General features: G+C 43.5%; 1 long non-coding RNA gene across 1 annotated transcript in view; it reads left to right on the top strand.

Moving 5' to 3' along the window:
• The window catches only part of LOC127914606 (uncharacterized), a 32247-nt gene extending 10314 nt beyond the window's left edge, over positions 1 to 21933 (top strand). The window contains exon 2 of the long non-coding RNA XR_008089019.1: positions 21502 to 21933. This is a non-coding gene — a long non-coding RNA (uncharacterized LOC127914606). The remainder of the gene's footprint in view (positions 1 to 21501) is intronic.
• Positions 21934 to 23632: the final 1699 nt, after the last annotated feature.

Genomic DNA, 23632 nt, shown 5'->3' with positions numbered 1-23632 from the left:
GTTAAGATGCTAACGCCTCGATCACACCTACAGTACGAAGAGCAAAAATGGTACGCAGCACCATATGGATATGTGTGCAACAAAAGTTCAACATTCACCTTCTGCTACCTCTTCTGTCAAGCCATTAACGCATAAAATGTGATGCATGCGTTCGATAAATACAACGTGTAAACCACACAAAACGCTCTGCAAACAGCTTCCATTGGTATCTGTGTTACTGTACCCTCCTACCCTCCTACTTGCCTGACCTTCAATTAGCGAGGTGTGTTGCCCTTGGCTCTGCTACATTTTCAATATAAAACCGTGGTAATGTTACACAATGTGCTGTTATGGTTGCATACGTTTTGTTCAATATTTATATTTGACATATTGTATGTTCAAAAGTTTTAACGAGCTCGCTAGCTAGGGTACCTATTGTAACTTGTGGTTACTTGGGACAGTGTTTGAGTGAGATGTGCTCGCCCTGAGAGCTGTGACTCCGCCAACGGCTAACAATTTGTACATTGTCTCTTCGTGCACAGGACAAATAAAAATCCAACAAGCAGACCTCCAGTTTTGGCAGTGTCCTCATTAAATTACACAACGCAGAACAATACATGCTATATATATATATATATATATATATATATACAAAAGTATGTGGAAACCCCTTTTAAATTAGTAGATTCGGCTATTTGACAGGTGTATAAAATCAAGCACACCGCCATGCAATCTCCATAGACAAACATTGGTAGTAGAATGGCCTTACTGAAGAGCTCAGTGACTTTCAACTTGGCACCGTCATAGGATGCCACCTTAACATCAAGTCAGTTAGTAAATTTTTTGCCCTGCTAGAGCTGCCCCGGTCAACTGTTTGTGCTGTTATAGTGAAGTGGAAACGTCTAAGCACAGCAACGGCTCAGCCGCAAAGTGGTAGGCCACACAAGCTCATAGAATGGGACCTCTGAGTGCTGAAGCAAGTAGTGTGTAAAAATCGTCAGTCCTCGGTTGCAACACTCACTACAGAGTTCAAAACTGCCTCTGGAAGCAATGTCAGCACAATAACTGTTAGTCGGGAGCTTCATGAAATGGGTTTCCATGGCCGAGCAGACGCACACAAGTCTAAGATCACCATACGCAACACCAAGCATTGGCTGGAGTGGTGTAAAACTTGCCGCCATTGGGATCTGGAGCAGTGGAAACACGTTCTCTGGAGTGATGAATCACGCTTCACCATCTGGCAGTCCAACAGACAAATCTGGGTTTGGCGGATGCCAGGAGAACGCTACCTGCCCCAATGCATAGTGCCAACTGTAAAGTTTGGTGGAGGAGGATTAATAGTCTGGGGCTGTTTCATGGTTCGGGCTAGACCCCTTAGTTCCTGTGAAAGGAAATCTTAACGCTACAGCATACAATGACACTGTGACATGTGCTTCTAACTTTGTGGCAACAGTTTGGGTAAGTCCCTTTCCTGTTTCAGCATGCCCTCGTGCACAAAGCAAGGTCCATACAGAATGGTTTGTTGAGATCAGTGTGGAAAAACTTGACTGACCTGCACAGAGCCCTGTCCTCAACCTCATCGAACACTCCCCAAAAGGTGTGAATAAAAATTCAGAAATGAATCATATAACAGTTCAAGTTTAAAATACCTTCATGTCCTCCATTCGATCCCACTATGTACTAGATTGGCTACCAGACACCTTGGAACTTAAAACGCTCATGTCAAAAGAGAACAGTTCATTTAAAAACAGAATAAAAGAAAATGGTGTTGTTAAGCACGCCTCTATGAAGAGGGAACGCAACACCCTGCTACAACTAAACTCTCCGTGAAGTGAAAAAGGTATGGACTGTAGGTGCAAGTAAGAATGACAACAGGCAGAATGTGGTACCGTTTACAAGGACTTTATTCCTTTACACAGTAATATGGGGAAAAGGGGCTGGACGGAACCAAAGCAAAGAAAGTAAATCTCAAAGCCCCCCCTCTCCTATCTTACCTGCCTACCCACTACTTACCTAATTTAGCACCACCTGGTGCCCTAACCAAAATACAGGGGGTGGTCCGCCCAGGTCTTACCTAGTGTGCCTCGACAGCGAATATGCTACGGGTATATGTATGCCCGCGGGCCTCTTGCCTAAGCACTCCCTAGGTGCCTTCCCCTTCCCCCCTGGGAACAAATGAAACAGCATATTAAACAATTTCACAAACAAACTAAGAAACAAAGGACATCAAATAAGCTCTATCTAAGCAACAAACTCACAAAACATACCAACTCTCAGCAATGAACTCCCAGCAAAATCTCTAGCAAAATCTCTGCAATGACTTTCCAGCTATTTTTTTTAAACATTTTTTTACAAAACAACAAACGAAACGTGAAAACCTATATAGCCGATATTTTTTAAATAAAAAATAATCTATTATCTTCAATACCATTCATTCTTTACAAACCATAATTTACATACATACTCAAATAATGGTATTTTAATTAAACTAATTAAACTAAACATAAACCCCAAACAAAACCTCAGGGGAGCATCTTCCCTCCCCGTCACCCTACAAAATACCTTTCCCTATCTCCCCGTCCCTAATCTATCCTCTTACAAATCTAAATGACACCCAGCCCTAAACCACCTCTCCCGAGCAGCATGCTGCCCCCACTTCCTCTCCTCCCTCTTCATCCTCCCCCTCAAATCTCCTTCCACCCTCCGCACTATCCCTTCCACCCCCCAATCTCTCCCTGTCTTCACCATGTTCTGCCTTGCTTCCCACAGCCCCCGTTTAAAGAGACTCATGAGAAGCCAGAGCAGAAACCTGTCCTTATCCGTCCCTCTCGCTCTCCCTACACCCCTCTCTAACCTGGCCCACGTCAATAAAAAATCCCCCTTTACCAAACCTAACAACACCCGTGCCCTAGCCCATACTACTCCGGCAAAGGCACAGTCCCAAAAGACATGGCGCACAGTCTCCTCCCTGCCACAAGAGGATCTTGGACAGGTGGGGGATTGCACCAAACTATACCGGTACAAGATGGAACGTACCGGCAAACACTTATGAAGGCTCAACCAATTCAGGTCCTTGAGCCTGTTGTCCAGCCCCCGCGCCTGCACTCCCTCCCAGACCACTTACGAGATGCCCACTACAGGCGCCGGACTCCCTGCCTTTCTGACCTCCTCGTACAGGTGCCTATGATCTAAACCTACTCGGGCAACTTCAACCTCAGGGTGCGCACGCAGCCACTTGGCCGCATGACCAAAGTGCCACGGCAGCTGTTCCGCCCGAGGACCCGTGTTAGACCACACCATTATGCTTCTCGCCTGATACGAGAAAAACACCCGCAGGAGGCAACCGGACGGGTGTATCACTGGCTGAGCAAGCTCCGTTAACAAGAAAGAAACAAAAATTGTGTCCAGCTTGAGGGGGAAATGTGGTACCCCCCTACCTCCCTCCCCGAAGGGACAGATCATGCGTGCCCTGGCGACCCACTCGCACCTGCCACTCCACATAAACTGAAACACAAGCCTCACTAGAGGCCTCCTCAGACAAGCCGGCAATGGGTAGATGTATGCCAAATACAAAAGAGACGGCAACACATCCACCTTTAGGACCAGGACTTTGCCCATAAAAGACAAAAATACCTAGCTTTCCACATTGCTAGCTTCCTCTGTACCACTGCGATACGCATGTTCCAGTTTAGCGTCGCTGAGCCGGAGGTCTCAAAATGGACCCCGAGAATCCTCAGGGCCCCCTCACAGAGAGATAACCCCCCAGGCACATCCGTTCTAGCGCGCCATCTTCCGAAAAACTTGATGGAAGACTTTGCATGGTTCAGAACTGCTCCCGACGCTCGGGTGAAATCCCCAAAGATGGCAAGGGACCTTGTCAGGCAGGAGTCCTTGCACAACAGCAAGGAAGTGTCGTCGGCGTACTGCGTCATCTTAACACGCAGCCCACCACTTCCAGGGATCAGCAAACCTTCCACCCCTGTGTCTGCCCTAATGGCAGCCCCCAGAGGCTCCATGTACAGAACGAAGAGGAGAGCCGAGAGTGGGCACCCCTGCCTGACCCCAGACGAGAGGTCAAAAACGTCACCCAAGTGACTATTTACACTAACTCGGCACCCTGCTCCAACATATAATGTACGAATCCATCCTATAAACTTCTCCCCAAATCCTAATCGACCTAACACTCTGAATAAAAAGGATCTATTCACGCGATCGAAGGCTTTCGCCTGATCTAGCGCTGCTACCATTAAAGGCAGTCCTCTATCTTCAACCCAAGCGATGGAGTCCCTCCATCTAATAGAGCGGCCCTCTACCCCGCACGTCTGATCCTCATGAACTACGTAGGGAAGGGCTGTGCGCAACCGGTCTGCTAAAACCTTTGCAAGTAGCTTGTAATCTACACACAGCATGGTCAACGGCCGCCAGTTGCCAAGGTCTGTTACTTCCCCCTTCTTATATAAAAGTGACAGCACACCAACAGCCATTGATCCCCCGGGACCCCCCGTCTCAAGGATGGCCTTCAAGACTTCGAGGACCACTGGTCCAAGTATACCCCAAAACTTGAGATAAAACTCAGCCGGCAGCCCATCCATCCCAGGCACCTTCCCTTTTCCCATCCTCCTAAGAGCGCTCTCAACCTCTTCTCTAGCGAGATCTGGGCCTCCATCACTTCTCTAATGTCCTCCGGCAACCGCCTGGACAAGTGTTCTAAAAACACATTTCCCTGCTCTACATCTATTTCCCTTTCCTTAAATAAACCTTGGAAATGATCAGTTGTCACCCTGACCATATCCTCTGGTTCTCTAACTATACTACCATTTTCTTCCCTAACACCATGCATTACCTTCCTACTCTGTCTTGCCCTAACCAACTTAAAGAACATAGCAGAACAAGTCTCATTATGTTCTAGAAAGCCACTATGCGCACGCTCCAGGAAAGCTCGAGCCTTCCGCTCCTGCAACTCCCTGAGCTGCGCCTTTAGGGTTGCGGATCTCTCCCAGTCAAATGACCCGCCGAGGTTGCCTGCCTCGTATTCGAGTTCAATTAACCTTTGGATACGATCCACCTCCCTCCTCTCCTCCCTTTTTTTCCTCTTGCAATACCCTATTATAAAAGCCCTAATCCTCACCTTAACTAATTCCCACCACTCTAACACCCCCTCGCACATGGACCGGAGGCCCTCAAGCCTCCAAAAGAAACCATAAAACCCGTCAACAAAAGCCTGCTCCTCCAGCACATCCCGATCTAGCTTCCAGTACCCCCTACCAAAGAGGCAGACTGGCGACCCCACCTGCAGGAGCACCCCGTCGTGATCTGAAAAGAAAACAGGCAACAGCCGCCCAGACAACTTACCCAAAGACCTGGGTACAAAAAATAAAATAAAAACATGTAATACACTCAAATTCTAAACCCAGACAGAAAAAAACAAAAACAGGAGACACACCCGATGCTCCCCTGCTCCATATCTACCGGTGAGAACACCATCCGTACTCCCGACATCCCCCCCTCTTCCTCCATCTCACCAACCCAGGATGCAGGAATAGTGTTTGGCTCCAGGGTGCCCTGCACCCTGGGTCTACCCCCACAATCCTCCCCCTCCCCAGTGCTGCAGCTGGATTGGGGAAAAAAAAAAAATCGGGGAGGCTGAGTCCCCAAACAAAAAACTCCCCACCTCCTCCTGTACCCAGTCCTGAGTCTTGTTAGGTGTGTCCCCACCCAACAGAAGTTGAGGGCCTGGGGAAACCAGCAGCAACCCAGAGGTTTCTCCCACCCCTATCACTCTCTTGGCCATCCCTTCCCTCTCACTGTCGGCCAATCGCACCCTCCTCTTCATTCTCTTCTTTGGTGATGGCGGCAGTGGAGAGATACCACCCCGCCAGCTCCTCCACCATACCCCTCATCTCTTCCACCAGGGCACTTTCCCCCCAGTCCACTTGCTCTTCCACCGTCTCCTTCTCCAACACTCCTCCCTCGCTTTCTTCTCTCTCAAGCTCCTCCACTCGTTTGCCTTCTTCCGACGCTTTTCCTGGTTCTCCCGTGCCTTCCGTTTCCTTCTCTCTTCCATCCGCCGCTTCTTGCTACTCCTCCTTCCTTGCGGCCTTCCCCTCTGGACCTGTACTCTGGTCATGAGGTGTGCTTCCTTCCCCTCCTCTTCTTCCCCCATCCCCCGCTCCTGCTCCCCCCCCAGCCGCAGACGCATATGACCTCTGACGAGCCGGGCACCCCCGCCACAGGTGTGCTGACGAGCCACACCCGTGGCACGCCTTAGGCTTGTCACAATCCCTCGCCTCGTATTCCTCAGATCCACAAAATCTGCATTTTCTTGTGCTGCACGAGGCGAATAGTAGGCCATACAGCGCCTGCAAAATGGGGGCTGACGTGCATAAAACAACGTCCCCCTGTCAGCCCCTAGGGAGAACATAGCAGGAGGATGGAGGTAGCCACCATGTACCTTTGGGTCCTCTCTCAGGAGGGCCTGGAAGCCTCTCCTCCCATTCCAAAACCCAAGGGAGTCTTTGAGGTGCCTTGCTGAGGAGACGTTATCCATGTATTTCCCCAAAAAGGCCCTCACCTCTTCGTCCTTAACGTAAGGGTTGTAAATGTTGACAGTTACATCCCTAAAGTTGTTTTTCACCAGGCTTGTTATTTCATAGTGGCTCATCGGCCTCTCACCTCTCACTGCTCTTGCCCTTCTCAGGATATCATCGTATGCTCCCTCCAACGAGTTGCCTTGGAAACAAAACACATCCTTCACCGTCAGCTTTAGAATCCCCATCAATATTATCCTTCCAAAAGTTTCCCGTCCTAAAGGCTCCAACTCCTTTTCCTTCCAAGCAAACCGAATCGTGTTGGCCAGCCCAATCACAGGGACCGACCGTGTTGATGTATTTTGCACCATCTCCGCAAGGAGAATGGCGCTCGTTCTCTTCTCTTCCAAAACAAGGAAAAAAAGAAAAACCAAAGTGACTGAGCCTATCTGGTGCAAACACAGAGACAGGAACAATCACCCACGAAACACTCAAAGAATATGGCTGCCTAAATATGGTTCCCAATCAGAGACAACGATAATCACCTGCCTCTGATTAAGAACCGCCTCAGGCAACCATAGACTTTCCTAGACAACCCTACTGAGCCACAATCCCAATACCTACTAAAACCAATACAAAAACACACCACAAAATAAACCCATGTCACACCCTGGCCTGACCAAATAAATAAAGAAAACACAAAATACTAAGACCAAGGCGTGACACAATGGAGGTCATAAGTAATACCACCCCTCCAAAGAATTGTTTCTTACTATATCAAACAACATTCCTTTATCAAAAGATTTCACCTATTTAATTAAGACTCAGAAAATAAAAACTTCTAATATTTAATTTGTGAGTGTACCCCTTTAAGATATCATGTCTCTGGGAACATGGAAATTCCCTTAACCCAAACGTTTACTACAAAAACTAAACCTAATCTCAACTACAAACGCAAATCATTCATTTTAAATTTCCTCGATGTTTCATGACTTACATTTGTGTTTCTCCAAATTGTCTCCCCAAAATACTTCTTAAATACCCAGCCATTAGACCCACACACAACTGTGATAAACGTACACTGTCCCTTTAACATAAAAACCTCAGCCTGCAATCCACTCTGCGGGCCTTTCATTGTTCCCCATAATGAAAACAGATTCTAATGTTAGCATACCTTAACCTTCTGTTTAATTTCAGTGGTGTTATCTGAACAATCAAACCAAAATCAATAACCGGGAAGTACTTGTGTAAATTAATTAAAAGAACAAAATAAATCCACCTTATTTCTCAGCACACTCAACACTCACCGGTACCAGATCCAGCTGAAATACCTAATGTACAAACACTCGCTTGGCAGGCTCAAATTAATACAACTCAGACATCTCATCTGAGGTCCCCGACCTCATTCATTCCGATATTAATCCGACTGAATATCAAGCGTATTTCATGCACACGATTTGAGTCTCACAAATCTTCATTCACGCCGGTAAGCTTCAATTTACACCATACACACACAAATCTTAATTCACGGCAGTAAGCAGACCTGTAGGAGACGCAATGGCCCCACCTTCTATCCATTCTCTGTACAGCTTCTCACCCCGTCTCTTCCACTCCTTACCCTCTCTGCCTTCATTCACTTCTAGAGTGGACTTCAGCGTTTTCAACACCTTTTCTATTTCCAATTACATTTTATTTACACTACAATACTGTCGACAACCTATGCCTTTACTCAGTCCCAAGTGGTACCCTTTCCTTACGGCTAAATCGGCCCCAAATTAGGTCTAAAGTAAGAACTCAATTATGCACTGTGGGTCCCCTAGGGTATTAAGTAGTCTAGTGTCCCCCGGATTATCACCTTTACTTCAATACCAAATGTACAAAATAAAAAATACAATCACTCCATAAGACTAACGTGCCGACCGGATCACGTTTCTAGAACAACTTAATGTCTCACTCAAACTTGGTAGTCAGTGCGCCAACTTTACTACCCGATGTACTTCACACACACCTATGCTTTGTTAGGACCTTAGAGAGACCCTCTCCTTAAGGCTAAATCGGTCTCAAGTCCAAGTAACCAATTTAAATATCCGTCATTCACACTTGGCCCTGCCTAGTACATCACATGCGCATCATATGGCTTTCTATTCGCACTTTGGTGGTCACTCGTTACCCACCACTCATACATGTAGTCCCAGACTATCCAGTCACACTTTTATAATCAACTAGAATGAATCATACATGTAGTCCCAGCCTACCCATTCAAGCTTTGGTGGTCACCCGTTACCCACCATTCATACATGTAGGCATACTAGTACATCCCATACACAATGCATCATTAAGTATTGTTGATCAAATAATAAAATTGCAGTTGCCAATGGAGATATTACTTTCTCAACTATTTTCCAATCTCACACATCATAATAGTTTAAATTTAGTAACTTACATCAAACAGGTGTTCTCACAAAATGAATTTGGATAAAGCCAATATGCAGAATTTACAATAGGTATCTGCTTACCTTTTTAGTAGACCGGTCTTTTTGTCCGATGACAGCAATGGCCAATCGGCCTGACAATCTCCAGCTTAGTCCTGTTTTCCCAGTCATGTGACATCCACAGATTAGGGCCTAATACATATTTTGACTGATTTCCTTTGTATGAACTGTAACTCAGTCAAATCTTTGAAATTGTTGCATGATGCATTTATTGTTTTGTTCAGTGTACTTTTTTTGGGCTACTGTCCACATCCGTTTTTCAACAGAACAAAAAGCCCAATCACACAGAATTGTCATGTCTGTCGCTCAAACGTTATGCCACAAGTGAAAGCCCTTCCTAACGTCACAGAGGGTCACCCCAGTGACCCCACACTCATTAGTGCGACTCGGTTCCATCTCCTGACCTTCATGTGTATTGCACAGTGAAAGCCCCAACTAATATACTGTTTATAGGCAGAGTTTCTTTTACATGATGTAGCAGTTGGTCATAGCAATGTCAATGAAATTTAAAAACGGTATTGAATCATCTCTTAGTCTTGTGGAGCACAGAGTAGTACTGTAGAGTCCATCCACCTGGTAAAGAGGGGGCTGCCACCTCCGATCCACCTCTGTGGGGGTGGTTGGTTGGTCTGGCTCATCTTATCTTCTTGACTAAAAGAAAAATTGATTTAATGTGTCAACATTGTTAAAATATTGGCACATTTCAAAAGCAGAAAATCCATTATTACCAACAATTACTTTTCACTAAATTAACTGCCCTTCCCAATTTAGCTCAGTGGAAGTGAAGGTGTGAAGTGGGAGAGCGTTATAGCCTGCCCTATGCTATTGCTTTGTTGTATTGGTAGAGTGTTCTGTGCTGTGAAAATGTAGCATACTAGGCATTCAGTGTTCATGTTCTGTGCTGTAGCCTTTCGTGATGTAGGCCTATTCCAATATAAAATAAACTCTCTATCACCAAGTGTGTATATTTTCAATATCAATACCAAATATGGATATTTTAATTTACAATTGTATTTATCAATGAAATAAATATCAACGGCATATCCAATCCATTTTTTTAACACTAGGCTACTCCCATATCTAGCTTGAAAAGTCATTCTGCCTTCTCCCTACAGTTTCCAGCAGTTAGCTTCGCCCATGACTGCCTCGTGAACGACAATCTTGACGCTGTGTTTTAACGTTTAGAAACGTCGATAATGATCGCTTGTGATACGGCTTTCGAAACATATGGCCCATATCTTTCATCAGCGAGAAAGAATCGTTCAAATAAAAAAAGACAGGCCTATGCTTACTGTAGCAGTTTTGCAAATAACTCAAGTTTTACACAGGCAAAATGGCTGCTAAACATATTTTGAGATGAGTGCCACTAGTACATCATTAATCCAGTGGGATGACTATTCCATACCATAACACGCCCATATTATGCCAGTTACAACAATGGAAAAACAATTGATAACTGTATATTACAGTGAACTTTTAAGGGAACCTAATTCAATTTTAACACTGTTAAAATGGATTGTAAACATTTTATGATGTGTGCCACCAGTACTTCAATATTTTATCATTAACATTGCAAAGCATAACATGCCCATATTATGCCAGCTAGAAGATTGTAAAAAATACTAGTTTACTGTATATTACAGTGAACTTTGAGGGATTCTAATTCATTTTTAACACTGTAAAACACAGTAAAAAAGTTAATTTTAATACAGTAAAAATGGATGGTAAACATTTTGTCAGATGTGTGCCACTAGTATATACAATAGTTTTCTGGGAATGCTATAAAGTCCAAAAGTTATGGGCGGAGCTAGAAAGATGGTTGTCAGAAGTATGCCAATGTTAATTTACTTTTAATTCATCTGTCTCTGCATATTTTAAGTCATGGCATATTGGGTGTGGTGAGATGCACAATTGGCTGGATGATTGTCTTCTCATCACTCATCTTGAAGAAACGTATATTAAAAACTTGGAAATCAATAAATCAACGAACATTAACACAATGGAAAAATCAAACGATTTATTATTTAAATATTTAAATAGCATGGGCAGCAGAGAAAAACACATTGGTTCAATTTTAGGCCATGAGGTAAACATTACATTTACATATGTTTTTGCCTCATTTATTCTATTGCAGACACCTTAATGCATTCTTTTGAATGATATTACGTGAGCTAAACATAAAAAATAAATACAGTTGAAATCAGAAGTTTACACCTTAGGCAAATATATTTAAATATATTTAAACTCAGTTTTTCACAATTCCTGACATTTATTCTTAGTAAAAATTCCTTGTATTAGGTCAGTTGGGATCACCACTTTATATTAAGAATGTAACATGTCAGAATAACAGTGGAGAGAATGATTTATTTCAGCTTTTATTTATTTCATCACATTCCCACTGGGTCAGAAGTTTACATACACTCAATTAGTATTTGGTAGCATTGCCTTCAAATTGTTTAACTTGGGTCAAACATGTCGGGTAGCCTTCCACAAGCTTCCCACAATAAGTTGGGTGAATTTTGGCCCATTCCTCTTGACAGAGCTGGTGTAACTGAGTCAGGTTTGTAGGCCTCCTTGCTCGCACATGCTTTTTCAATTCTGCCCACAAATTTTCCATAGGTTTGAGGTCAGGGCTTTGTGATGGCCACTCCAATACCTTGACTTTGTTGACCTTAAGCCATTTTGCCACAACTTTGGAAGTATGCTTGGGGTCATTGTCAATTTGGAAGACCCATTTGCAATCAGGCTTTAACTTCCTGACTGATGCACATAATTTTCCAATTCTTGATGCCATCTATTTTGTGATGCTGCCACCCCCGTGCTTCACGGTTGGGATGGTGTTCTTCAGCTTGCAAGTATCCCCCTCTTTCCTCCAAACATAACAATGGTCATTATGGCCAAACAATTCTATTTTTGTTTCATCAGACCAGAGGACATTTCTCCAAAAAGTACGATCTTTGTCCCCACGTGCAGTTGCAAACCACAGTCTGGCTTTTTATGGCGGTTTTGGAGCAGTGGCTTCTTCCTTGCTGAGTGGCCTTTCAGGTTTTGTCAATATAGGACTCGTTTTACTGTGGATATAGATACTTTTGTACCCGTTTCCTCCAGCATCTTCACAAGGTCTTTTGCTGTTGTTCTGGGATTGATTTGCACTTTCCGCACCAAAGTACGTTCATCTCTAGGAGACAGAACGCATCTCTTTCCTGAGTGGTATGACAGCTGCGTGGTACCATGGTGTTTATACTTGAGTACTATTGTTTGTACAGATGAACATGGTATCTTCAGGCGTTTGGAAATTGCTCCCAAGGATGAAGCAGACTTGTGGAGGTCTACAGTTATTTTTCTGAGGTCTTGGCTGATTTCTTTTGATTTTCCAATGATGTCAAGAAAAGAGGCACTGAGTTTGAAGGTAGGCCTTGAAATACACCCACAGGTACACTTCCAATTTTCTCAAATTATGTAAATGAGTCCAAGCTGTTTAAAGGCACAGTCAACTTAGTGTATGTAAACTTCTGACCCACTGGAATTGTGATACAGTGTATTATAAGTGAAATAATCTGTCTGTAAACAATTGTTGGAAAAATTACTTGTGTCATGCATAAAGTAGATGTCCTAACCGACTTGCCAAAACCATAGATTGTTTACAAAAAAAATTGTGGAGTGGTTGAAAAACAAGTTTTAGTGACTCCAACCTAAGTGTATGTAAACTTCCGACTTCAACTGTACTTAGCCAAAATATAAACGCAACATGCAACAATTTCAGTTATTTTACTGAGTTACAGTTCATATAAAGAAATCAGTCAATTTAAATAAATAAATTAAGCCCTGATGTATGGATTTCACATGACTGGGCAGGGGCGCAGCCATGGGTGGGCCTGGGAGAATTTAGGCCCACCCATTTGGAAGCCAGGCCCACCCACTGGGGAGTTAGGCCCAGCCAATCAGAATGAGGGCTTTATTACAGACAGTAATAGTCCTCAGTTTCATCAGCTGACCAGGTAACTGGTCTTAGACGATCTGTAACGGCTGTCGTGGGTTGAAGAAGGTGAGGACCAAGGTGCAGCGTGGTACGTGTTCATCTTTTTATTTTGAACTGAACACGGAATTAAAAAACAACAAAAGAGAATGAACGAATCCGAAACAGTTCTGTCCGGTACAGAATACAAAAACAGAAAACAACTACCCACCAACACAGGTGAGAACAGGCCACCTAAGTATGGTTCGCAATCAGAGGCAACAATTGACAGCTGCCTCTGATTGGGAACCATACCAGGCCAAACACATAGAAATACAATACACAGAACAAAACATAGAAATGAATAACATAGAATGCCCACCCCAACACAACCAAAATAGAGACATAAAAAAGGAACTAAGGTCAGGATGTGACATGATCCCGCAAGTGAAGAAGTCAGATGTGGAGGTCCTGGGCTGGCGTGGTTTCACAAGGTCTGCGGTTGTGAGGCCGGTTGGACGTACTGCCAAATTCTCTAAAACAACGTTGGAGTTGGCTTATGTTAGAGAGATTAACATTAAATTATCTGGCAACAGCTCTGGTTGACATTCCTGCAGTCAGCATGCCAATTGCACACTCCCTCAACACTTGAGACATCTGTGGCATTATGTTGTTTGACAAAACGTTTTGTCACCAGCACACAGGTGCACCTGTGTAATCATGCTGTTTAGTAGTCACTCTAGGTACATTCTCTCAACCGGCTTCATGAGGTAGCCACCTGAAATGCATTTTAATTTACAGGTGTGCCTTGTTAAAAGTTAATTTGTGGAATTTCTTTCCTTCTTAATGCATTTGAGCCAATCAGTTGTGTTGTGACAAGGTAGGGGTGGTATACAGAAGATAACCCTATTTGGTAAAAGACCAAGTCCATATTATGGCAAGAACAGCTTAAATAAGTAAAGAGAAACAACAGTCCATCATTACTTTAAGACATGAAGCTCAGTCAATCCAGAAAATTTCAAGAACTTTGAAAGTTTCTTCAAGCGCAGTCACAAAAACCATCAAGCGCTATGATGAAACTGGCTCTCATGAGGACCACCACAGGAAAGGAAGCCCCAGAGTTACATCTGCTGCAGAGGAAAGAGTTCATTAGAGTTACCAGCCTCAGAAATGTAAGCCAAATAAATGCTTCAGAGTTCAAGTAACAGACACATCTCAACATCAACTGTTCAGAGGGGACTGTGTGAATTAGGCATTCATGGTTGAATTGCTGCAAAGAAACCACTACTAGGAGGGGCGGAGCTAGCATGTTGGAGTGAACGGCTGTGCGTGAGAGGCTCCTGCAACTTTTTTGCAAAATAATCTAATTTAACCTACTTTATTCACTTTTTACAACAAACGTTTCTTTCTAATACAAGATTGTAACTTTTTATATGAAAATGCCGAGTAATAAGCGACCAAAGGACAATAAATCCACAGCGGAGGCCTACTCCCCACTAAACAACGAGACAGACATGGCGGGAGGCACATGCAACAACGTGACACTTACAGAACTTACCCGGGCTTTGGGGGAGCTACGTGTTGCTATAGCTGAGGATCTTAAGGCCACTATTGCTGAGCTGGACACCAAAATCGAGAGCGTCATTCGAACGGTCGCTTCGCATGGCCAGAGTATTGTGGACCTTGAGAAAGCTTCTGAATTCAACGCTGGTAGGATCGACGAGTTAGAGAAGCTATGCTCGTCATTGCAGGATACTGTGCAGAGGCTTTCTGTGAAAGTGGTGGACCTGGAGGGCCGATCCAGACGTAATAACCTTCGCGTTGTTGGTCTGGCAGAGGGGATAGAGGCGGGCTCTCGCCCTACCGACTTCTTCGCCAAGCTACTGAAGGATGCAATGGGATCGGATGTTTTGGATTCGGATCCCCAGCTGGATCGCGCACATCGCTCCCTTGTCCCAGTGCCTGGACCAGGCCAACGTCCTCGCCCAGTAATAATCTGTTGTCACAGTTTCAAGACCAAGGATCTTATCCTGCGTGAAGCTCGAATGAGGGGCAACCTGTCACATAAAGGGCATCCATTCCGTGTCTATGAGGATTATGCGCCCGATGTGGCAAAGCATCGCGCCGACTACAGAGATGTCATGACTAAACTCTACAAACTCCATCTTCGCCCAGCCTTACTCTTCCCTGCAAGACTAAGAATTACCCCGCCTTCCGGTGAGAAGATTTGGCTCTCCTCGGTTTTGGACGCAGAGAAGTTTATCCAGGGATATACACCAATCCCCCGTACAGGTTAGAGTGCCTTGTTAGTGCGTGTTAGGGTCTGCTCATGGACTCGAATCCATACTATACCATATTGGGTGAAAACGTATTAAACGGGCTCAACAAGGGCTACCGAGCATGTAAGACGCTAAGCAGACCAATGGATGGCGGTCAGAGCTCTCATTTAACGTTAAATTCACTTTCATCCCGGCTGTGCTCAGCGATGCATATTTTTTACTTCCAGGTTTGATCACTGACACCTTCGGACGGATATACTTATATTCCCCCACTTTTGTTTTGTTTCGTTATTTATTTTACAATCCTTACATCACTCTTACTACCATACCATTTATTTATTGCTTGCAGGGGACTGGGGGTGATGGTTGGGAGGGGGCAGACGCCTGGTTAGCAAGTTGATGTTTTGTGCCGTTCTGCCTTTGTCTGGCCGTGGGCCTCTCTCCCGACTAGAGTCCCACCAGCCCTCTGTAGTGCTTATGTATGTGTAGGTGTGCGTAAATATAATTACTATTTGTACTTTATTACTATTTTCTCGTAGCACTTTAGTATTATGTATGTGTATATTTTAAATCAGTGTAGATTGTTATTCTGGGGTATGAATGTTTGTATGTGTATGTGTGCATATGGATGTATATACATATTCTTTAAATATATATTTTTATATATGATTTTTTTTGTGTGGGTATGTATACATACATGTATATGTATGGATGTGTGTGTGTATGTATATATATATGGGTGTGTGTATGTGTGTATGTATATATGTGTGTGTGTGTGTGTGTGTATATGTGTGTGTGTGTATATATATATATATGTGTGTGTGTGTGTGTGTGTGTGTGTGTGTGTGTGTGTATATATGTATGTATATATATATATATGGGTGTGTGTATGTATATATATATATATATATATGGGTGTGTGTGTGCATATGTGTGTATATGTGTGTGTGTATATATATATGGGTGTGTGTATGTATGTATGTATGTATATATGTGTGTGTGTTTGTGTGTGTGTGTGTGTGTGTGTGTGTGTGTGTGTGTGTGTGTGTGTGTGTGTGTGTGTGTGTGTGTGTGTGTGTGTGTGTATGCATGTGTATGTGTGTATATATATGTGTATAGGTGTATGTATGTGTGTATGTATATATATATATATATATAAGATATATATTTTTACTTATTTTTTATTAAACATATTTTTTTTTAAATTGGGGGAACGTTTAATTTAACAAATCCTTGTTCCGATCTCCTGACCCACAGTATGTAAAGGTACGGCTGACTAGGTCGGTTGCGGATGGTTTATTTTTTGACCGGCAGTGCTTAGCAATATTATCTTGAGGCTATATCTTGCTTATTTCTGGGATTGACCCAGGATGACGCTTAAATGCGCAATATGTTTAAGTAGCAACTTATTCGGTTTAGGTTTATTAGATGCTAACTGAACACTTAACTCGCGGGAGCCTCCTCAGTTCATATGTTAGTAGAAGTTCTAGGATAGTGAGAGGTGAACGTATAGTTGGTATTTTATTTTTGTTTTACCTCTGGTTCGAGGTCGCGCCGTGCTTTTTGGCATCGGCCAGACAATGTGTTTATTATTTTTATTTTGCCTTTTTTTTTCTCTCCTGTTTGTACATTCCTGTTAAAGGTGGGTTGATGGGGGTAAGTGTTGTGGAAATTAGGGGAACAGGGGGAAGTAAAGGTGCTTGCAGGGGGAGGGGTGGGTTGGATACTGCTCGGGTGTGGGTGCTACATATGCTGATCGTGATGGTTTGGTGCGCTTTCTTACCTTTTTATCAAGTTACATGATATGCAGGCCACCATAGGAACTACAAACGAGAGGAGGGTGGGGCTTACATTCACTTCCTGGAATGTCAAGGGTTTAAACGAACCAATTAAGAGGGGCAAGGTCCTAGCCCACTTGAAAGCACTCTCGTCTGATATTATATTTTTGCAAGAAACCCATCTGAAGAATAACTCTCATAGCAGACTTAGGTGTAGGTGGGTGGGGCAAGTGTATCACTCTAACCTCTCTGCCAAAACGAGAGGCACAGCGATTCTGGTACGGAAAGGAATTCCCTTTCTACATAAAACCACTATTGCGGATAAAGAGGGTCGGTATGTGATCGCAATAGGAGAAATCCACTCTACCTCAGTAACTCTACTAAATATCTATGGGCCAAACATTGACAACCCTCTTTTTCAAAAGAGTCCTTGCCCTGATTCCAGATATCTCCCATACTAACCTGGTCATTGGAGGGGACCTTAACTGTGTGCTAGACCAATATTTGGATAGATCCTCTACCCGGCGAACCCCTACCTCCTATTCAAGCGAATTCTTGAATACCTACATAAAAAATTCAAACTTATTTGATATATGGAGGATCGCTAACCCTACGGGTAGGAATACTCCTTTTACTCTCATGTTCACAAGGTTTACACTCGAATTGACTACTTTTTGTTGGACGCTAGACTACTCCCCTATACCTGTAATGTGAGGTATCATGATATTATAATCTCGGACCACAGTCCACTCACCTTCTCCCTGAGATTGGGTGACATTGTACCAAACGAGAGGGTCTGGAGGTTGAATCCTCAGCTCCTCACAGAACCAACATTCTGTGAATATCTTAAAGACCAAATTACATTTTTCTTTGATACCAACGACAACACAGAGACCTCCCCAGCATTATTGTGGGAAACACTGAAGGCGTATCTGAGAGGCTGTATCATCTCCTTTCAGGCTGCCAGGAGTAGGCAAAACAGAGAAAAACTGGAAGAACTAGAGGGACAAATTCACTTACTGGATAGGGAGAATGCTAGCCACCCATCTATGGAGAAACATAAAAAAATTACCTCTTTAAAATTTGAATATAATCAGATTCTCTCAGCTAAAATCGCTAAATCTTTTCTCTATGCCAAGCAAAAATATTTTGAGTTTGGTGACAAACCACACAAATTACTCGCCAGACAACTTCGAAAAAATGTGAGTGACCGAATGATTCACAGGGTTAAATCTGCATCTGGGGAATTACTCTCTTCCCCCAAAGACATCAATGACAGATTCCGGCAGTTTTATGAGACTCTATATACATCTAAAGCGGATCCTAACCCCTTAATTATGCAAACATTTTTGGAGGACTGTAATCTTCCTGCCCTGAACCAGGAAGATTCTAACTTCCTGAATAAGGAAATATCTCTTGATGAAATCCGAGAAACAATTAAATCTCTAAAGAGTGGCAAGACCCGGGCCCAGATGGATACCCTGGTGAATTCTATAAAACATTCAGCAACATGCTCTCCCCCTATCTGCACAAAATGTTGATTCAGGCCAATGAGAATGGAGCTCTCCCTTCTACTTTGGACGAAGCGTTCATTACAGTTATACATAAGAAGGGTAAAGATCCAGAAGAGGTAGGGTCATACAGACCAATATCTCTCCTTAATACAGACCAAAAGATTTTAGCAAAAACGCTGGCTAACAGGCTTAGCACTTTAATTGGCAAATTGGTCCATTCGGATCAGACCGGCTTTATCCCTAACAGAAACTCATTCTTCAATCTCAGGCGCCTCTTCAATATTATGTATTCTCAGAGGTTACCCAACGTGGACCTTGCCGTCATATCTCTTGACGCCGAAAAGGCCTTTGACCAAGTTGAGTGGCCCTATCTATTCAAGGTCCTACAGAAATTTAATATTGGAGATAGGTTCATAAATTGGATCCAGCTTTTATATAGGAACCCCTGTGCCAGAATACTCACTAACCAATCATTGTCGCCCCGATTTAACCTCAACAGGGGGACAAGGCAGGGTTGTGCGCTGTCGCCTATGCTCTTCGCCCTAATTATCGAACCGCTCGCTCAGACGATTAGATCTTATGCAGCAATACACGGCTATAATACTAAAGATACTCTAAATAAGATCTCCCTATACGCAGATGACATCCTCCTCTATGTAACAGAACCCCAGGCTAGTATCCCAGCTATTCTTGATGTGATCAATTTGTTTGGTACCTTCTCGGGATACAGAATAAATTGGAACAAGAGTGAATTAATGCCCATACGGTCGCAAAATACCTCCTGGCTAGAACATCTCCCATTTAAGTTATCTTCAGAAAAATTTACCTACCTAGGAATTGTAGTTACCAAACAATACTCCTTACTATTTAAAGAGAATTTCCCTCTCTGATACAAAAACTCAAATCAAACATACTATTTTGGAGAACTCTCCCAATTTCTCTGCTCGGAAGAATTAATGCCATTAAAATGGTCTTCCTCCCACAACTGCTCTACCTATATCAGAACATCCCAGTATTCATACCTAAATCCTTTCATAAACAACTGGACTCAATTATCAATCCTTTCATCTGGGATTATAAAACACACAGGATAGGTAAAAAACACCTCTGTAAATCCAAGACGGAAGGAGGATTGTCTCTCCCAAATTTTATATTTTATTACTGGGCCGCTAACCTCCGTATTGTTACGTTTCTGTTGGATGACGTACTCCCGGCATCCAGCTGGCTTAGTATGGAGCGTGAGGAGTGTCACCCCTTCACTATTGGCGCTGTGATTTTGTCGCCTGTCAATCTGGAGATGTCACTTTATTGTAACAATCCTATAATACATAGCACAGTCCGAATCTGGAAGCAAATTAAAGTCCACTTTGAGCTCAGACCAATGTCATTCATGCTCCCTGTCGCCAGGAATCCCTCCTTTGCCCTTTCTAACCTTGACAACACCTTTGAGCGATGGGGAGAGTTGGGGATAAGCACCATAGGGGATTTATACATAGAAGGGACCTTTGCTTCCTTTGAGCTGCTGAGGGAAACTTATAATCTTCCCAGAAGTAATTTTTTCAGATACCTACAAATTAGAGACTACGTTAGAAAACACCTCCCAACATTTGGGAATGCTAAACCTTCCATGTTTGACGGATGCATAAAAATATGCCCCACCTCAGATAAACTGATATCGCGTCTATATGATGCTTTTCAATCTGTTAGCACACCTTCTACTGATGCCATCAAGGCAAAATGGGAGGAAGAACTAGGGACTGACATCTCAGTGGCAGACTGGGAAGAGAGCTTGGAGTATATCCACACATGCTCCATTAATTCCAGACATCGTCTCATACAATTCAAGGTATTACACAGATTACACTATTCCAAAACTAAACTGCATAGGATATTTCCTGATACATCCCCTACATGTGATAAATGTCAGGCTACGCAGGGTACACTACTCCACTGCTTTGCCCTATGCTCTAGCTTGCATGGTTATTGGTGTGGAATTTTTAGGATCCTCTCTGAAGTTTTGGAGACTTCAATAGATCCAGACCCGCTTCTGATAATCCTGGGAGTATCTGAGTCCCTAAACAGATTAACCAACCCCCAAAAACAACTAATCTCGTATGGTCTCATCTCGGCAAAAAAACTAATCTTGTTGTTTTGGAAAAGGAGGGAAGCGCCCTCCACCAAATTATGGCTCAGTGAATTGGCAAACACTGTACACTTAGAAAGAATTAGATATATTCTGAACAATAAATTATCAACATTTGATAAAATCTGGCAGCCTTTCCTCTCCTACTTGGACGAGTCGGCGCTGTGAATTTGTACTTATTAACGCACTCGCAATGGTAAAATTTTAATCTACCTTTGGGCAGCGTGTGCTGGCCCTACCACCCGAGCAGTTGGGAGGGGGGGGGCGGACAGGGGGGATAGGGGGACATCTTCCCTCTTTCTTTCTACGTGTCCTTGTTTTGTATGTCGTGTTCTGTATTATTTGTTCTGCACCCAGAACTCTGGGTCTTGTTGTTCCTGTATGCTCTTTTATGTTTAGACAAGAAGTGTATACCTGTCATGTATACCTATACACCATTCTTGTGTGTGTTTAATAAAAATATTTGAAACGAGAAACCACTACTAAAGGACACCAATAATAGGAAGAGATCTGCTTGGGCCAAGAAACACGAGCAATGGACATTAGACCGGTGGAAATCTGTCCTTTGTTCTGAGGAGTCCAAATTTTTTATTTTTGGTTCAAACCACCGTGTCTTTGTGAGATGCAGAGAAGGTGAATAGATTATCTCTGCATGTGTGGTTCCCACCGTGAAGCATGGAGGAGGAAGTGTGATGGTTCTTTGCTGGTGACACTGTCTGTGATTTATTTAGAATTCAATGCACACTTAACCAGCATGGCTACCACAGCATTCTGCAGCAATACACCATCCCATCTGGTTTGTGCTTAGTGGGACTATCATTTGTTTTTCAACAGGACAATGACCCAACACACCTCCAGGCTGTGTAAGGGATATTTGACCAAGAAGGTGGGTGATGGAGTGCTGCATCAGATGACCTGGCATCCACAATGACATGAACTCAAGCCAATTGAGATGGTTTGGGATGAGTTAGACTGCAGAGTGAAGTAAAAGAAGCCAACAAGTGCTCAGTTAATGTTGGAACCCCTTTAAGGCTGTTGGATAAGCATTCCGATTGAAGCTGGTTGAGAGAATGCCAAGAGTGTGCAAAGCTGTCATCAAGGCAAAGGGTGGCAACTTTGAGGAATCTCAAATATAAAATATGTTGATTTGTTTAAAACGTTTTTGATTACTACATGATTCCATATGTGTTATTTCATAGTTTGATGTCTTCATTATTGTTCTACAATGTACAAAATAGTAAAAATAAAGAAAAACCCTTGAATGAGTAGGTGTGTCCAAACTTTTGACTGGTATTGTATATACACTGCTCAAAAAAATAAAGGGAACACTTAAACAACACAATGTAACTCCAAGTCAATCACACTTCTGTGAAATCAAACTGTCCACATAGGAAGCAACACTGATTGACAATAAATATCACATGCTGTTGTGCAAATGGAATAGACAACAGGTGGAAATTATAGGCATTTAGCAAGACACCCCCAATAAAGGAGTGGTTCTGCAGGTGGGGACCACAGACCACTTCTCAGTTCCTATGCTTCCTGGCTGATGTTTTGGTCACTTTTGAATGCTGGCGGTGCTTTCACTCTAGTGGTTGCATGAGACGGAGTCTACAACCCACACAAGTGGCTCAGGTAGTGCAGCTCATCCAGGATGGCACATCAATGCAAGCTGTGGCAAGAAGGTTTGCTGTGTCTGTCAGCGTAGTGTCCAGAGCATGGAGGCGCTACCAGGAGACAGGCCAGTACATCAGGAGACGTGGAGTAGGCCGTAAGAGGGCAACAACCCAGCAGCAGGACCGCTACCTCCGCCTTTGTGCAAGGAGGAGCACTGCCAGAGCCTTGCAAAATGACCTCCAGCAGGCCACAAATGTGCATGTGTCTGCTCAAACGGTCAGAAACAGACTCTATGAGGGTGGTATGAGGGCCCGACATCCACAGGTGGGGGTTGTGCTTACAACCCAACACCGTGCAGGATGTTTGGCATTTGCCAGAGAACACTAAGATTGGCAAATTCTCCACTGGTGCCCTGTGCTCTTCACAGATGAAAGCAGGTTCACACTAAGCACATGACAGACGTGACAGAGTCTGGAGACGCCGTGGAGAACGTTCTGCTGCCTGCAACATCCTCCAGCATGACCGGTTTGGCGGTGGGTCAGTCATGGTGTGGGGTGGCATTTCTTTGGGGGGCCGCACAGCCCTCCATGTGTTCGCTAGAGGTAGCCTGACTGCCATTAGATACCGAGATGAGATCCTCAGACCCCTTGTGAGACCATATGCTGGTGCGGTTGGCCCTGGGTTCCTCCTAATGCAAAACAATGCTAGACCTCATGTGGCTGGAGTGTGTCAGCAGTTCCTGCAAGAGGAAGGCATTGATGCTATGGACTGGCCCGCCCGTTCCCCAGACCTGAATCCAATTGAGCACATCTGGGACATCATGTCTCGCTCCATCCACCAACTCCACGTTGCACCACAGACTGCCCAGGAGTCACCTCATCAGGAGCATGCCCAGGCATTGTAGGGAGGTCATACAGGCACATGGAGGCCACACACACTACTGAGCCTCATTTTGACTTGTTTTAAGGACATTATATCAAAGTTGGTTCAGCCTGTAGTGTGGTTTTCCACTTTAATTTTGACTCCAAATCAAGACCTCCATGGGTTGATAAATTTGATTTCCATTGATATTTTTTGTGTGATTTTATTGTCAGCACATTCAACTATGTAATGAAAAAATGATTCAATAAGAATATTTCATTCATTCAGATCTAGTATGTGTTATTTTAGTGTTCCCTTTATTTTTTTGAGCAGTGTCTATACAAAACGTTTCCTTAAAATATAATGTTTAGAAAGTTCATATGTTACTGTCCCCACTACAACAACAAAATACTTAAATTATGTAATTTTGTCCTTGAAACATTTCATTGAAATAACTGTAGAATTCCATTCATTCCAATGAGGACTG

The sequence above is a fragment of the Oncorhynchus keta genome, chromosome 33, assembly GCF_023373465.1.
Source record: "Oncorhynchus keta strain PuntledgeMale-10-30-2019 chromosome 33, Oket_V2, whole genome shotgun sequence".
NCBI classification, from domain to species: Eukaryota; Metazoa; Chordata; class Actinopteri; order Salmoniformes; family Salmonidae; genus Oncorhynchus; species Oncorhynchus keta.
This window is presented reverse-complemented; position numbering and strand designations above follow the sequence as displayed.